Below are 12,648 nucleotides of genomic sequence, written 5' to 3'. Positions count from 1 at the left end.
CTCGATCGAGTGAACCAGAAATACAAGAGCTCGATCGAGCTAATCAAATACCTCGATCGAGTAAAACTCATGATAAAACCACTCGATCGAGTGAGGAAAGTGCTCGATCGAGTGTCAGACCCAGCGGAGCTTCAATTTCGTCAAGTGCTGATAAAGGTAAGAAGAAAGTCGCGGGTCCACTCATTGCTACCAGATTACCCTTTCCAGGACGTCTGAAGGACGCAAAAGTTGAGCGACAGTACGGTAAGTTTGTCGACGTTGTCAAGAACCTCCAGATAACTGTCCCTTTTACCGAACTTATTACCCAGGTAGCTACTTACGCTAAATTTATGAAAGATACTGATACGCGTAAGAGAGAGCTAAATGAATTTGAGACTGTTTCATTTTTGGAAGAGTCTAGTAATTTACTCTTAAATAAGGCTCCTCCTAAAATGAAGGACCCGGGTAGTTTCTCTATTACCTGTGTTATAGGCAATGAAGTAATTGATAAGGCTCTTTATGATTTAGGAGCCAACATCAATGTCATGCCCCTATCTATCTACAAGAAATTAAATATGGGTCACCTTAAATTGACTAACATTACCCTACAGATGGCTAATAGATCTGTTAGGCGACCCTTGGGTGTCTTAGAGGACGTGCCTGTGAAAATAGGCAAGTTCTTTATACCATTGGATTTTATTGTTTTAGACATAGATGAGGACACCAGGACCCCAATTATACTAGGAAGACCGTTCTTATGTACAGTTAGGGCCATTATTAACGTCAAACAAGGGCGTTTGACTCTTGCAGTAGGGGATGACGTGATTACTTTCAGTCTGCCTCGCACCTTGGCTCGGCCAATGATAGAGGATACATGTTATTCTGTTGATATTATTGACGAGTCTATTTATGACTTCTGGTCAGGTTCTTTTATAAAGGACCCACTAGAGGCTCTTATTATTTTGGATGAGTGTGCAGATATCCCAGACGATGATGCTATGTTTGATTTGCTTAAAGATGATTTAGATGAGCGTAAACTCACCGACGCTGAGGGAGACCAAGTGGAACAGATGATCAGTACCCTTTGCTTCATTGAGGTAAAGGTACCTGAGCGTAAGCCTCTTCCCTCTCATCTAAAATATGTTTTCTTAGATGATACTGAGCAATATCCAGTCATTGTTAGTGCTAAGCTTGATAATGATCAGCTGACTTCTTTGTTAGCTGTGCTTAAGAAAAACAGGAAAGCATTAGGTTATTCTTTGAATAATATTAAGGGGATTAGTCCCAATATTTGTATGCACAGGATAGAGCTGGAGGAAGATCACAAACCTTTGCAGACAGGGTCAGCGCCGGCTGAACTAAAAGATGCAAGATGTTGTGATGGCTGAGGTAATGAAGCTGCTTGACGCATGTATTATCTATTTTGTTGGTCATTCTAAGTGGGTGAGTCCAGTGCAGGTAGTTCCTAAGAAAGGAGGGACTACTGTGGTTAGGAATGACAAAAATGAGTTAATACCTACTAGAGTAGTGACTGGTTGGCGGATGTGTATAGACTACAGACAGCTGAATGCCGCCACCAAGAAAGATCACTTTCCCCTTCCTTTTATTGATCAGATGGTAGAAAGGTTAGCTTCTCATAAGTTTTTATGCTATTTAGACGGGTATTTAGGGTTCTTTCAGATCCCTATTCACCCAGATGATCAAGCTAAGACTACTTTTACTTGTTCTCAGGGCGTGTTTGCTTATCGCACGATGCCTTTTGGTTTATGTAATGCCCCTGCTACCTTTCAAAGGTGCATGATGGGGATATTTTCAGTATATTGAGTCTATTATGGAAGTTTTCATGGACGATTTCAGTGTTTATGGAAGTGGTTTTTCTAATTATCTGTCTAACCTTGATAAAGTGTTGCAGCGCTGCATTGAGGTTAACCTTGTGCTTAACTGGGAGAAGTGCCATTTCATGGTCAACGAGGGAGTTGTCTTAGGGCACTTAGTTTATGATAGGGGAATAGAAGTTGATAAAGCAAAAGTGGAAGTGATTCAGCAATTACCTCCTCTTGTTAATGTCAAAAGAGTGAGGAGTTTCCTTGGTCACCCCGGCTTTTATCACCGGTTTATTAAGGATTTTTCAAAAATTGCTAAACCGCTTATACAACTGCTACTTAAGGATGCCCCTTTTGTATTTACTGATGAGTGTCTTTCTGCTTTTAACAGGTTAAAGCAGGCTTTGGTATCTGCACCGATCATACAGCCTCCAGATTGGGATTTGCCGTTCGAGATAATGTGTGATGCCAGTGACTATGCACTAGGAGCGGTGCTCGGCCAAAGGAAAGACAAAGCTTTAAATGCAATCTAATATGCGAGTCGAACTCTATATCAGGCTCAAGTGAAGTACACCACCACTGAAAAAGAACTGCTAGCTGTAGTTTATGCCTTAGAGAAATTTTCTTCTTACATGATTGGGTTAGAAGTCACTGTTTTTACTAACCATGCAGCTCTAAGGCACCTCCTTGCTAAGAAGGAGGCTAAAACACGGCTATTAAGATGGATACTCCTTCTTTAGGAGTTTGATTTGCAGATAAAAGATAAGAAAGGAGCTGAGAATGTTGTAGCTGATCATCTGTCGCGACTGCAACAGCAAGAGGGAGAGGATTCTTTACCTATTGATGAGTCTTTTCCTGATGATTCTTTATTTATCGTATTATCTTCTATTATTAACTAAGAACCTTGGTATGCAGATATAGATAATTACGTTGTCAGTGGCAAGCTGCCGCCTGACCTTTCTCATCAGCAGAGGAAGCGTTTTCTGTATAACGTTAAGCAGTATTTTTGGGATGATCCTTATTTGTTAAAGGAATGTGCAGACGGTCTCTACAGACGGTTTATTCTGCAGTGGGAGGCTAAAGTAGTCCTGGAAGGCTGTCACTCATCCTCTTATGGTGGTCACCACGGTCCATCGCGCACCGTGGCTAAGGTACTTCAGTCTGGTTTTTACTGGCCTTCTTTGTTTTCTGATGCTAAGGCTTTTGTTTCAGCTTGTGATGCCTGCCAACGATCAGGGAACATTTCAAAGAGACATGAGATGCCACAAAATGGTATCTTAGAGGTTGAGGTTTTCGATGTCTGGGGCATTGATTTCCAAGGACCGTTCCTATATAGTAAAGGTAACAGGTACATTTTAGTAGCTGTCGATTATGTGTAAGTGGGTTGAGGCAATTGCTTTACCCCATTGTGATGCCAAGACCGTGATTAAGATTCTCAAAAAGGTCATATTTCCTCGATTTGGTGTCCCTAGGGTCGTCATTATTGATGGGGGAATGCACTTTAAAGAAAAGAAACTAACTTCCATTCTGTCTAAGGTTGGTGTTCAACACCGACGTGGTTTGGGGTATCATCCCCAAACTAGTGGTCAGGTTGAGGTCTCTAATCGCGAAATTAAAGAGATATTGTCTAAGGTAGTTTCTAAATCACGGAAGGACTTGAGTCTTAAATTGGAGGACACATTATGGTCTTACAGAACTGCCTTTAAGACACCGATTGATGCATCACCTTATCGGTTATTTTATGGGAAATCATGTCATTTACCTGTTGAGTTGGAATGTAAGGCTTGGTGGGCGATTCGTGAACTTAACTTTGATCATAAGTTGTGTGGTCAGAACCTTCTTTTGCAGCTAGATAAATTGGAAGAGTTTAGGCTTAATGCCTATGATAGCTCGCGCATTTACAAGGAAAAGACGAAGAGATGGCATGACAAAAGAATTCTACCTCGGGAATTTCATGTCAGGCAGAAGATGTTGTTGTTTAATGCCCAACTGCGATTGTTTCCTGGCAAGATGAAGTTCAGGTGGAGTGGTCCTTATACGGTGACAGCTGTCACTAAATTTGGATCCGTTGAGCTAGAAGGTCCCGAAGGAAATCGGTTCAAGGTGAATGGGCAATATGTGAAGCATTATCACGAAGCAAATGAAGCAGATAATCGTGTTGAAGTCTTGTACTTCGACGAGCTTGACGCGTCAGTTAATTGATGCCAGAAAGGTCGTGCGGGACCTCTTAAACCTGCGCTTTTCGGGAGGCAACCCGGACTATTTTATTGTATTTTTGTTGAACTTATTTCTTTGCCTTTAGCTTTTTGTTGAATTTTAAACGCTGAACTATGCGTCTTTTGTATTTCCTTTGCTCCCTATTCGTGTTTTGCAAGTACAGCAACTCGATCGAGTAGTTTTTCTACTCGTTCGAGCATATTTGCTTTGATGATCACTCGATCGAGTAACTGCTATACTCGATCGACAAGCTGCAGATTCATGATCACTCGATCGAGTAATATATTCATTCGATCGAGCGTTTTTGACACCAAACCACTCGATCGAGCTATTCTAAGTCACTTGATCGAGCCATTCCGTCTTCCAGCTGCTAGTTTTCGTCTGTTGAGCTGCTTTGTGACTACCTATGACCTCCCATGTTCATGGTCGATTTGGGGAGGTCCCTCTTCATGACGTCTTGTAAGTATTCCGAATCCATTTATCCTTTTCTCCTTAGTTTGCATTTCTTTCCCTATTTTAGGTACAATGAGGGCATTGTACGGTTTGGTTTTTGGAGGTATGCATCCATATCTATGTCTGCATGTTTTCTTGCATTTCCGTCTGCAAGTTTATTTATTTCCGCATACATTGTCGTTTTTAAATTCAAAAATCACATAAGATTAAAAAATTTTCACGTTTAATTTGAGTCGGAACGTTTGAACTTTGATGCTACATAGAATCCTTACCTCTGCCATGCATATTCTTAACATTTTGTTGGCATGATAATGTGCATAATCTACGAGTTTTTGTTTCTCTCTTTTCTGAACGAATAGACTTGACTTATATATTGGCAAGCTACATTACATTCTGAGGTTAGAGCCTTATAAACTGGTGACATTCATGACCGGTTTCATTTAGGATGTGAGTAGTACTCTCTGTAAGGCATGTAACATCAATTTGCATAAGCATGAATCTAGTCTTCTTAATACCTGTATGCATTCGGTCTGTGGAAGGTGACACATGTAGGAGAGGCAGTTCCCTTTTATTTCATTCTACCCATGAGCCTCACATAGCCAAATTGCCTTTTTGTCCTATTAGCTACATTCTATAATTTTACCTACCCTAACCGAGCTAGTGATGAGTAGCTGTTTGGAATGCTTTACTGCAGTTTGGTTATATTTCTGATTTCAGAAGTCGGTGGAAGAATTGAAAGGAATGAAAACAAAAATGTTGTGAAAAAGAAAAAAAAATAGAAAAAATAATTGAAAAAGAAAAATGAAAAAAAGAAAGAAAAATCATATGCGAAAAAAAAATGAAAAATTGTATAGATGATTTACTCCCATGTCTTATTTATACCTTTTGGGGAGTTGACAAGTTTATGGAGTATTGTGAGTTGAGTGCATCGAATTTGCACTGTTTTGTATTGTTATATTGAGTACGAAGTTGGGATGCAGTTCAATATTTGGATTCGTTGTTGCTAGCCTGGCTATTAACTCCACATTTCCAAATTCATCTTAGCCCCTTCTTACCCAGTACCTCACTTACCCAAATGTAAGTCCTCGGCATGTGTCTTGGTCATTAGTTTGGTTGGATACGTATGTACGGTTGTAGAAGACTTTATTCATGTTAATTGCATGCATGTTCTTATAGGTCAAGTTAGGTGAGTGTCTTTACTTCTTTCTATCTTTCACATATATACTCACCCTGTGCCTAAATTTGAGTAATGAGTGACCTGTGAGAGTCCGATATCTTTGAGTCTTGCAAGGTCGACGGTTCAGTAAGTTTGAAACATTGATTTAATTCATTTGCACTTATCACTTGCCACTTGGTTAGTTGTTGCATTAAATTGGTTTTGGCGGATGATTTGTAGCTGATGCATTGGTCTCGTTCCGCTATTTGTTCTTAGTTGCATTCATAGTTTGCTTGGGGACAAGCAAAGGTTTGGTTTGGGGAGATTTGATGTGTGTATTTTATATATGGTTTTTACCTCATTTTTACACGCATTTCTGTACTGTTTTACGTGGCATCTAGCTACAAATACCCCCGAATAGTCTACTTTGGTTCGTCTTGTGTAAATTGTAGGTATGGATCGGAAAGAAGATAAATCGAGCCTAAACTTGTCCCATTTGCATGCATTTATGGAGAACATGGGATCAGAGCTTGGAATCTGTCACTTTGAAGACGCGTGAGCTGATTTCGAAAGGTGTCAAGGTGCCTTACGTGTTAATATAGCTCGATCGACCACTTTTCTAGTCGATCGAATGCTTTATAAAATGAAGATCACTCGATCGAGTAGTTTTCTTACTCGATCGAGAAGGCCATTATATGGAGTTACTCGATCGAACGGTTTTTCCATTCGATCGAGTGGAATCGCTGCCATGTTGCTCGATCGAGTAGTTTTTTTCTACTCGATCGAGAGGTTTCATCATTTAGCCATGTTTTGTATCCTATTCCGTATGGGCTTTTGTAATTAGGTTTAAATATTTGGTTTGAGAGTAGGATTTCGTGTGCTTTTTATCATACAGACTACGTAACTCTACATCTCTTCTTCCTGACTTCTTCTCTAGACTTTTTACTCTCTTTTCAACTCTAGGCTACTCGGATTCGGAATTTGTATCGTTACATTTACTCCTTTTATTTATTAATCATAATTGCTACTTTAATTCTTCCCTTTTCTTGTTGATTTTCATTATTGCTTTATTTGATCTTTCTATTCTTATTGTTATCATGTTTAATTTATATTATCTATGCATTATTATTGTTGATTCGATGATGATACGTAGCTAATTCCCTTTTGCTAAGATTAGGGAATCCAAGATTATGAGGGAGTAGTAATTGATTTATTAGGTTAATGCTTGCATAGTCTTTGTTTTTAATCGCTATAATTAATTGTCTCTGTCTAATTGAGTCGACACAATTATTCATTTAATCATAGTAAACCTTGACCTGGACCGGAAGGTTGGAAAGGGTGAGACTCGTAGCGAACATTATGGCACCGTAGTGAGGGCGGAAGCTAAGCTATTTGTGCTTTAGGGCGAATTGAGACCGGAAGGAGATATTCACTGCCCCATAGACCATACTTGCATTGACCTGAGACCTAGATTGCTTGATTGAATAATCATGGTGAACCGTCTGTCTTAGCTGCTTCCTCCTTATTTGCTTGATCTTTATTCTCTTGCCTTTTCTCTCTTCCTTAATCTCTTTAGTTTAGAACAAGAAATTCAAACCCCCAATTTGGTTACCGTGACGGACTTAGTAAAGCTGACATTTTTCCATCTCCCTGTGGAGATCGATCCGACTTCCCTAGCTATATTAGTTAGAGCCAGTTGGTTATTTTTGATAGGTATACGACTAGCCTGTCAGAAGAAATCTTGAGTGAGCAATACTGCAAAATACTACTGCGTGCGTTGGGGAGAAACATGGATGACTCTGTCTGGATTGAATCATTTTCGGGAGATCTGCTTGTGTCAACTTTCAAACAAACTTCGCTTCTCGAGAAGAACATCGGTTGTCATGAACTCTCACTCGGGATAAATGTATTGATAAAGGTGTGTCCTAAACACTGTCGAGGAAAATAGAGTAGCTTGACTGATAATGGTGCGTCCTAAGCACCGCTGGAAATCCGCTCGTAGTTGCAAGCGAAATCCCGATAATAAAGGAATGAACTTGTGAACTGTGTTCAAAGGAGTCCTTGCTGGGAAACAAAGCGTGACGGGTTGGCAGTCCGTTTTAGAAAAATAATGCGGGTCTGGACAAAAAGAACGCCCAAAAGAACCAAGTATAATATATAGGATGTTGGAGAAAAGGCACAAAAACTTGGGCCCACAAATAACAAACTTATAATGAACTTTCAAATTTCGAGCTGGAAAGATGCTGGGGAACAGGCACAGCAAGAGCTGCGGCATTTGGAAAGGGCACAGCAGATACTGCGTCATTTCTTGGGCTCGTCCCTGTCTGGGTAAAAACCCGATAAACCATAGGTTTATTTCATAATAACAAAACACAAAATCCTCTCAAATTCCAACCAAAACTCGTCAAAACTTGATCAATTCATGCCATAAATCATGACTAATCGAGGTATACATCTCATTATTGCTTTAAATTCGTGTTTTTGATTGAATTAGGGCCGAAAATTAGGGTTCCTCCTCCCTTAATGTCGAAAAAAATTGGGCCTCTTTCCTCAAACAGATTTGTTTAATAAAATTGACATTAGAAATGGATAATTGGCAATGTTAGGAACATAACCATGTATTCTTTTTGAATTTTCGTCAAGTATTGAGCATTTGGCGAAAAATGAGACGGTTTCTCGGCTGTTTCGAAAATCGCTTCAAAAATGACCTTAGGATTGTCTATTTTTGATGAAATTTGGTGTTTTGGAACCCTTGTGTAATGGGTAAACTTGCTATCATGTCGAATTTTCTATTTGTGACAACTCTTTTAGGATACTTTTTAGGGCATAATCGCTATTATAGCGAAATGCTGCCCAAATTTCGACCAAACCCGCAACTAGGCTTGAACTTAGACTTGACTTGCCCCATCTTACCACATGTGTGGTCGGGTTTTGAAAGAAATGGCCAAAGATGGCCGGAAAAAGTCGCCTTTAGGGCTTGAAAATGCTTGAAATGAACTCGAAAGGGCTTGTCATGGCTTGACACGGCCTTGTTTACCTTGGTTTGTAGGTGATGTGCCTTCTACATCGGGGAGGGATCCCATGAATGTAGACTTTGACCCTTCTCTTACTCTCATGGGTGGAGAGGGACATGAGGAGATGCTCGAGGAGGAGGCTTAAGATGTCCCGAGGAGGGCCAACGTGGGACGAGGCGGTTGCCAGCTTGTGGCTGCACCCGAGTGGGCCGAGACATGGGATGGTAGAAATCTCATTTGGGTGGCAGAGAGCCACCTGTCTTACAGGACGGCGAAGAGTTTGGTAAGTTTCGAACTTATCATTTCCTATTGCCTTTCGTATTTGTTTGTCGTTTCATTTCTCATTCGTTTTGTGCTAAAGATAGCTTTTGCTTTGAATTGACACAGGATGCCGGGAACATGAGGTCCTTTTCCGGCTACACGACAGTTTTAGCAGGAATTTACACAAAGAAAATGTCCTGCCAGGGAGATTTTGCAGGGTTATCTAACTCAATTTGAATAGCCTGACTAATAAAACTGAACAAATAAGGAAATAAATGAATAGACGTGACACAGAGATTTATACGTGGAAAAACCCTAGGAATAAGGGAAAAAACCACGGGCACCAAGCCAGGAGGGATTATCACTAAGACTTTGGATAGCCTGACAGGGAATGTGTTTGTCAGGCCAGTTAATTAACAAGGTTGTCTAGTAATAATGTTAAGATCTTTTGTTGAATACAAGTATATGAATAGAATGTGGGTAAGTAGCTGTCTTAATGTGTCCTCCTCTTTCCTTCTTTTCTTTTATTTATAATTGCTTGCCAACGGTTCCTTCAGGTTAGTTTTGGGGTTTGCTGGTAAATAGGACTCGTGGCCTATTTATCCGGAAGTAGTTATTTGACTTCTGCTATATTCCACCCATTTGCCTTGCTTGGTCAACTCTTATATGTTCTTGTTTGAGTGTTGAATGGGTCTTCCTTATTTATAGGGACTCTTTTTCTATTGCCTGACCGTGCTTCCATTGTTGCCTGACTTGCTTTGATTATGCTGCCTTCATGCCTGACGTGGTATCTCTTCAGGCCAGGCCTTTTAGATGCATGTCCTGTCTTTCCCTCCTGGTTGATACCTGATCAGGTGTCCCAGTTGTCTTGTTTTAGATGACTTTGGTTCAGGTTTGGCTTTGGGCGTTGCCTGACTTATGTCTGATGAGGCAGGGTAATTCTGGGCCCAACAATTGCCCCTTATCTTCTTATTCTCAATGGATCTGGCCTGGAATAAGGAGATAAAAATTCGGGCCAGGCAAAAAGGTGTATAAGAATATTTACCGGAAAGAGTTTGTGTTTGCTTCAACTTCTATAACGGCTACTTTCCATAAATGAGGTAGGTTCATCAAACCCTAGGAGAGTCATGATTAGGTTTGTCCACTTGCATTGCCCGTTTATTTTAGCGGCCATAAATACTTTGCTGCGTTCAATTTTGCTCTCACATTTCCATTCTCCAAATTATTCTTTCTTTCTCTATAATTCTCTTTGCAAATTTTGTCTTCTAAAAAATCATTCATCAATTTTTACCCTGAAAAATGGCTGGAAGAAGAAGGAAGACAGCCGCATCCAAGGCTGGTATTGAGGTTGAAAAGGTTCTGAGGTTGTTGATATTCCTGAAATCATCCCAAAAGATGAGGCTATGGAGGTTCCTGCCCCTCCACAAATTCTGTCTACGACATAGGGGAGTTACTTATGCCCCTGTGAAGGCTTTGTCTGCCTCCTTTCTTGAGGCTAATCAATTGAACCCTGCTTTTGAGCATTATTTGAAGGGTCGGGGTCTTCTCCCTGCTGAGGCTGAAGTTTGGATTCCTGAAAGTGGTCCGGTCAGAGGTAATTGGTGTAGTCTTGGTTGGTTCTGTATTTTTGAGTTGGCATTCAAAGGGAGCTATCAGCTTCCACTTTCTCCACTTATGGCTGAAGTTCTCAGGGCCGTCAGGGTTCTTCCTTTCCAACTTATGCCAATGGTTTGTAAAATTGTTCATTCCGTTGAACAACTATGTACCAAGCATAAACTGGTCATCACTCTTGATGATTTTAAAAACGTTTTATCATCTGAAGAGTAATTCTACTGGGCGTTTCAATCTTCGAGTTAGGTCAAAGATGGCTCATTTAATCACCCATTTTGATTCAGGCGATGATAAAGGATGGGCTCAGACCTATATGTTTACCAGGGCTAACTCTATTGCCCCTGACCTGGATTATCTCAGCTATCCTGCCATTGAGGGTGGTAATTTCTTTTTCCCGCGTCCAATTTTGGTAAAAGATAATTTGTTTGATTTTTGAAAATAGGCTTAGTTGATTCGTCTTTGTAGTGGCTGATTGGGTTAATAACCCTGATGCTGAAGGATCGGCTGACTGGATTGCTGCTTTTATGGCCCTGCCTGATGAGGAGAGGGCATGGCCTGCCTGTCTGGGGCAAGCACCTATGCCTCATTTCAAGAAAGCTAGGTTGAGCACCTACAAAGCCGTCAAGGGTGTCAAAGCTTCAGGGGCTTCTTCGTCAGGCAGTAAGTTTTGTTGTCTTTGCTTTGTGAATTATTCTGTTTGAACACATGTTAGTATTACTGATATAGGGTCTCGTCGTGTAGCTACCAGGGCTTCTACTAGGATTGCTAGCTTTGGGTTGTCTTTGGTGAAGGCAGGTGTTTCTCATATTTTAGGGGAAAAATCACGGCGTAGTGAGGCTACAGGGAGTGACAGCAGGTTGCAGGTCCAAGCGCCTGTCCAGCAAACTCAGTTGATGTCTCCTCTAAAGGTTGTAGTTGATGAGCCTGGCCATAATGAAAAGAGGAAGAGTCACGACGAGGCTTCAGAGGGAGTTGATGAGATTAGAGGAGTCAGGGCCAGGCTTGACGAGGTCCAATTTGCCAAGGAACAGATCCAGGCCCATTCTTTCCTGGTTGATGATCCTTTCTATAAGTACCAGGCTGAGGACTCTTCTGCTCGTGCTTTGGCTGCTATGTACCGTTCTAGGGATTGTGCTGCTAACCTGGTTACTATGCTGTAGGAGGTGATGATTCTTTTTCCCTCAGTTTTGTTTTGGTTGTGTGTTTTTGTTTTGTTTTGCCTGATTGGTGGTCTTTTTGTAGAATGTGAATGACAAGTTAAGGGGTGCCTGCCAGCTGGAATCCACAAATGGTGTTAAGGATACTTTGGACTGGGAGGTGCAATACCTGAAGAAGGACGTTGCATCTTTGAAAACAGATTTGGAAGTGGCTAAAATGGAGAATGAGTCTTTTAAGAAAGATAATGAGGCAAGGAAGGCATGGTTGCTGGTGGAAACATCAAAGTTGGGTTCTGCTCAGGATGCTTTGAAATCTCTCCAGGCCCAGCTTGATGCTGTTTAGGAAGAGTTGCTGGCTGAGAAGCAGGCTATGCAGGATCAACTGAATGTGAATGAGGAGTTGGCCGTTGACAGGGACTTTGTGCAAGGTAGATATAAGGATGATGCCTTATACTTCTTTGGTAAGGGTCGTGTAGATGCTATGAAGGAGCTCATTGAAGTCAGGCCTTACTGGAATCCTGATCAAGAGATGGCTGATCTCAATGCCACTTACCCCGTGATGTGACCATAATTGGCGCATATCTAGCCCCCGAATTTGTTGGGGTTGGTGTCCTTAACAGTTAGTGCAAGGACTTATAAACCTCTAAAAGGATCAAAGGGCATACTTTGGTATTATTATCAGTTGATCCACGTTTATCAATAACGGTTGGCTTGCTAGATAAGTTTGACATTATTGTCATACAGATGGCGGTGATCAACTGGTCCCTAAAAGTCACACCTATAGGATACGTCTTGAGTGACGTGACGGTATGAAAATACAGTCATGTAGATGCCAATTTTGACTAACCAGTTAGTCTGAGTTATTTGACTAATAATTAGTCAAAAATGTGATGTTGAGATATTATATTTAATACGGATTAAATATCATGGGCTAAAGGCGAATTAACCAGTTAATTCGTAAAATTAAATATAAGCGT

The sequence above is a fragment of the Silene latifolia genome, chromosome Y, assembly GCF_048544455.1.
Source record: "Silene latifolia isolate original U9 population chromosome Y, ASM4854445v1, whole genome shotgun sequence".
NCBI classification, from domain to species: domain Eukaryota; kingdom Viridiplantae; phylum Streptophyta; class Magnoliopsida; order Caryophyllales; family Caryophyllaceae; genus Silene; species Silene latifolia.
Note: the sequence above shows the minus strand (reverse complement) of the source record.